This window comes from Bidens hawaiensis, unplaced genomic scaffold (genome assembly GCF_021521415.1).
Source record: "Bidens hawaiensis isolate Kalapana, Puna unplaced genomic scaffold, B.hawaiensis_p1.1 tig00040694_1, whole genome shotgun sequence".
In the NCBI taxonomy this organism is placed as follows: Eukaryota; Viridiplantae; Streptophyta; class Magnoliopsida; order Asterales; family Asteraceae; genus Bidens; species Bidens hawaiensis.
Genome location: NW_027497201.1, coordinates 149437 through 155510, shown reverse-complemented (window position 1 = coordinate 155510; position 6074 = coordinate 149437).

Here is a 6074-nt window from a genome sequence, read left to right as displayed (position 1 = left end):
GATTATCACGATCGAATATAATTAAAACAGGCACGCCATGTCGGGATATGATTTCGTTGATGTAAATGTGAACAAGTTTTTTGGTTCTCTGTAAGTGGTACGAATTGGAAGGAAGTATGCAGATTTGGTTAGCCGGTCAACTATCACCCATATTGAATCATTTCACCGGGATATCGTAGGAAGGTGTGTTACAAAATCCATGGTAATTTTTTCCCATTTCCATTGTGGTATTTCCGGTTGGTGCAACATTCCCGAGGTTTTTGATACTCAGCCTTAACCCTCGCACAAGTCAGGGCATTTACTAATATATGCGGGCTATATCCGTCTTCATACCGGGCCACCATAATATTACTTCAAGTCCTTATACATTTTATCTGTCCCTGGGTGAATGGAATACTTGGACTTATGGGCTTCATCCACGATCAAGTCCCGCAAGTTACTACAAGTTGGAATCCAGACTCTGTCTTTGAAGTATAAGATTTCATCGGTTCTTTCTTCAAAATTCTACTCATTCCCATGCAAATCTTCATTCTTTAAGTAATTTTCTTTTAGGCTTCTTTTTGGGCAACACGGATTCATTTGGTAAGGCTGGCTTGGACAATCATTCCCAGTGCTCGGACCCTCGGTGGTTTAATTCTGCCTTTTCTACTCAAGGCATCTGCTACCATATTAGCCTTACCCAGATGGTAACGAATTTCACATTCATAATCGTTCAATGGTTCTACCCCATCGTCTATGCCTCATGTTCAGTTCTTTCTGGTCAAAATTGTGTTGTAGGCTCTTATCGTCAGTATATACTATGCATTTAGTGCCATACAAGTAGTGCCTCCAGATCTTAAGTGCAATGATAACCGCTCCCAAATTCCAAGTCATGGGTAGTATAATTCTTCTCGTGCACCTTTAATTGACGAGTAGAATATGCTATAACTTTTTTTCTTTGCATAAGTACGCATCCCAAGATATTTTAGGGAGGCATCACAATAAACAATCAGATCATCAGTCCCTTCTGGGAGACTCAGTATCGGGCTTGGCATGATTTCTGCTCCAGCAGTTGAAAAGCCACTTCTTGTTCTTCTCCCTAATCATAAACCGTGGTCTTTTTGGGTTAACAGGGTTAGAGGTTGGGCTATACTCGAAAACTTTGCAATAAGTGCCGGTAATACCCATCTAGTCCCAAAAATTGGCGGATCTCTTTCGGTGGCTTTGGGGCTTGCCAATTTTTAATGGCTTTGATTTTGCTCGGATCTACATGGATTCCGGGCTGATTAACAACGTGCCCTAAAAATTGCACCTCTTATAGCCAAAATTCACATTTGGGACAACTTGGCATACAACTTCTCCTGCGTCAAGAACTCCAAGATCATTCGTAAGTGTTGTTCGTGTTCTTCCTTGGTTTTCGAATATATCAAAAATGTCATCAATAAACCACGATAACCGAAATTGTCGAGGTACGGCTTACAAATTCGGTTCATGAGGTCCATGAAAACCGCGGGTGGCATTAGTAAACCCAAAAGGTGTAACTAAGAATTCATAGTGACCATAGCGAGTTTGAAATTTCGTTTAGAGACACATCTTCCTCTTGGATTTTGACTTGTTGGTAACCGGATCGGCGGTTGATTTTCAAGAAATAATTCACCCCTTGAAGTTGGTTAAATAAATCATCTATTCGTGGAAGGGGATATCGGTTTTTGATAGTAACTTTGTTAGTTCTCGATAGTCAATACACATCCTAAAGCTTCCGTCCTTCTTTTTCACGACCAACCTGGTGCTCCCCAAGGAGAATAACTTGGACGTATAAAACCTTTTATCCAATATTTCTTGTAATTGACTAGACACTTCTTGCATTTCAGAAGGTTGCAATCGATAAGGTGCTTTGGCAATGGGGGGCTGATCCTGGGATTAGGACAATACGGAATTCAACTTGTCAGTTCGGTGGTAATCTGGGTAGTTCGTCGGGAAAGACATTTGGGTATTCAAGTACTACGGGAAATATCTTTTACGTGTTTTTCATCGGGTTCTTTACGGTTACGTTTGCAAGAAATGCCATACACCCTTGGCGTAAACACTTTCAACACCTTGAGATGAGACACGAGAGTAATATTGTACCAGACTTCTCTCCCTGAACCATAATTGTTTCACCATCCGAAAGGGGAATTTTAACTATATTGTCATTATACACAATCTCCGCCTTAAACTTGGTTAACCAATCCATGCAACAATTACATCGAAGCTTCCTAACTCTACTGGGAGTAGGTCAATAACGAATGGGTGGTCGTTTACGATAATGAAACAGTTTTAGACTATTGGTTGACAAATATTGAGTTAGCGTTAGCGAGTTCTATAACATGATCGACATATTCCCCGCGGGTAAAAAGTTATTGAAACAAAGCTTCTATCAGCACCCGTATCAAATAGTACAGAAGCAAATTTACCAGAAAACTACGAATGTATCTGTCACAATGTACGGATCTTGTCGTGCTTCTCCTGATCCAATAACAAATGCGTCGTCCTCTAGGCGCACCAGAACTTGATGCATGATTATGTCCAGCAGCTTCTCCTTGATACAGTTTAGGGCAGTTCTTTCAAACTGCTCCGTGCTACCACATTAATTGCAAGCACGGCGGGTTGCGGGGGCTGGGTTTTATAGGATGGGTTGTTGACAAATTGGTTGCGGTCTAGGTGTTTTGTGGAAGGCGAGGTTGGGTGGTTTGAATTGATCGGTTTACAATTTCCGTACTGACTATGCAATTAAGGCCATTGTGCCCAGCACTTCCACATTTCTGACACACTAACAATCTACACTCACCCACATGATAAAAATTACATTTATCACATTTTGGCCACGGTACCTTATACCTATCTCGTTTCACCTAAGAATTGCTCATGACATAATTTTGTATTGTCGGGCGTGCACGTTTATTTGCTTATCTTCTTTGTGATCCCGTTCCATAATTGGTTCGTTTCATACCCGATGATTCCCCCCGATCATTCTTAACACACCACTCCTTACCAGATCAAAAGTTATAATGCCGGCTTCAGTCACGGCATTTCTCAAAGGATGCGTGACCAACTGAATTGACCAAACTCCTCACTTCTGGGGCTAAACTCCAAATATAACGTTCAATGCGCTTAGATACAGAAGTTACTAACCATTGTACTAAGCGAGCCAGTTCATTGAAGCAGTTTGTGTATCCCAAATGATCTGCTCCTTTCATATTCGGGCTTCAGAGTTCATTCTCTATCGTTTGGATTTCATTCTTTGGGCAGAAATGTTCCAGCATCAATGTTTTGAGTTCGGCTCAAGTCATGTGTTTGGCCGCTTCCTGTCCTTTTATTTGTACTGTTGTGTTCCACCACATCTAGGCGTGATCAGTAAACGTAGAGGTAACACACTTGACTATGCTTTCAGGCGGGCAATTACTGTTATTGAAGACAGATTCGGTCTTTTCAATCCATTTAATCAACTCGTTTGGCCCTTCGATGTCCCGAAGTCTGTCGGTTTATAAGCCATACAATTTTTGATTGAATACCTTCTCCGCGGGGGATTAGGGTTGTTAAGATTATTGTTTGGGTTTGGTGGAGGATTATTGTTACCCATGGTGTTCGTATTTTATGGGATTAATTATTGTTGATAGTATTTGTATCTGGTGGGGGATTGCTTGCATTGGAAGTGGCATTTGTATTAGGTGGGGATTATTGTTTGGGTGACATTCGCGACAAAATCGAGTATGCCTTAGTATTCGTTTATCAAACTATCGATAAAACGCTTATTGCGTATCGAACTAACGAATAACCAAGCTGGTCTGGTTATGAACCAGACATCTCGGGGGGGGGGGGGCATTTATAAGTGATATACGTCTCTTATAAGTCAACATATTGATATTAAGGCCTTAGTATGATAGCAAGATAGTTCCGAAACAAGCATTGTATCATCCGTTAAGCCGAAAAATACTTACAAAACACTTACTGGGATTGTTTTAAGTGATTCGTGAAAATATTTTTGATTTTTACAAACAAATACTATGTTTTTATAAATTTACACAAAAATAGCCGAAAAACACTCGTTTCCGCACTGTTTGTTATACCCGATATATTTTTCCGCTCCAAAAATGAAACCCGAAATAAATTTGGACTCAACATTTCATGTTCAGGCACGTAAATAGAGATAAGTGGGCCAAATGGACCCAAAAGGGGGCCCAACAAACCCAGCCCGCCATAGTTGAAAAATAAAAATAATAAATAAACAAAAACCGTTGATATTTATTTGTTTAAATATCTTCTAAAATCATTCCAAACCTCAACATCTCCAGAACTTGCAGCTGATCCATCAAAACCTAGCAGGAACTAAGGTGAAAACATTATGTTCGATCAATTTTTGGTCCATTTAAACATGTTTTAATACCTATAAACATAGTTTGATTGCCAAAAACTATTTCTAAACCATGTTAAACTCTTTAAAATAATCCAAAAACATACTTTGATATAAAACTGATTGGAAATTTGGGTTGATAAGTTTTTTGGCCATAAACACGGATTAGAGAGTTTAAACGACGTTTTTACGGTTCAAAAGTTCGGTTTAAAGCCCTAACCGAAACCCTAGCTTCCAAGGCTGTTAAGTTAATGATACATGCTTGGTTTGTGATATAGGATCTGTACTTAACTTGTATAGAAGCACGAAAACCTGGAAATTGGATTAAGAGAGCGAATTCGAGGGAAAAACCGCAAAGGTAATGCCGAAACATTCGATACGTGTTGTTTAGGTTTAGGTTATGATGTGCACATTGTTAGGTCATAAAATTTTTCAGGGACATCAGGGACCATATAATTGAGTCCATGTCCAAATTTGGTAATTTTTCAACCTTGCGAGAATATTTGGCAAATTTATTACCCGATTTGGGGCGTTTATTCGAGAAAATACTTAAATTGCTGGAAAAATTATGAATTTTGTGGGGAACTCAGATTTGATATATTATGATTAAATATGAAATTTGGGGTCATTTGGAAAACCCTAGGTATGTTTTGTGTATTTGCATTTATTCGGATTTTCATAGTCTTTTTGGCTCCAAACTGATATTTGGCAAGATTATTAGCTTCTAGAATTGCTACAGGTTATTTGGGAAGTATTTTGATCATTCAAAAAATTTTGGCGGATTTTTCTGAAATCATTTGATATAAACGGATGATTTTCGGGCTAAATATAGCATGTAAAATGATTTTTTATAAATTTATAAATCAGTAAATAATTCTAAAAATATTTTTATAAAAATATACATATTTTATTTGATAAGTTTCTAAATTTTCATGATCTAATGATTAACGGATAATTAATTATGCTAATTTGAAGATTAAGCAAATTCAATTCTAACGAAAACCGGCAAGTTCGTGATTAACGAACCCATTGGAATATCAGAACATAAAAAACGATCAAGACGCATATTTTTGGATTAATTATGTAAAAACGAACTTTTTGTGAGAAATCCAGACAGTTTGGATAGATTGTGCGCGTTTTTCTACAACTCAAACCTAATAAACGGAAACGAGCCCCGTAGCAAATCCAGACCCCTAATCCGTGATCTTTCTTTATAACTTAATCATTTTATCAACCAACACATTTACCCAAGTTTACATCCCCATAAATGTTTTCCAAACGCATAAACGAGCAACTTGGCCTAGCTGGTGAAACGGGGAAACTGAGCCAGGTTCGATTTTAAACATTAGACATTGAACAACAACACAATCTAAGCCTATTGATGCTTTCTGGGTGTTACAAGCTATACGCAGACTAGATATACAGCCCAATCTAGCATGAAGATTATAATAATATTAAAATATTAATATTATTATAATATTGACTATAGGGACTAAGAGATAGCAAGAGAAACGAACCCCGAGCTGACCTCGCACTAAGTGCCCACAAAGCCGTGAGTTTCATGACCCCTCTTTTCAAACTGTTTATGAACTTTTTTGGGTGAAAAGCATAGTTACATGAGTTATCTATCTGGAAATGTTCAGGATATAAATTAGCTGAACGTTTACATACAAAAAGTCCCTACAAACATAACGATTGATTACCT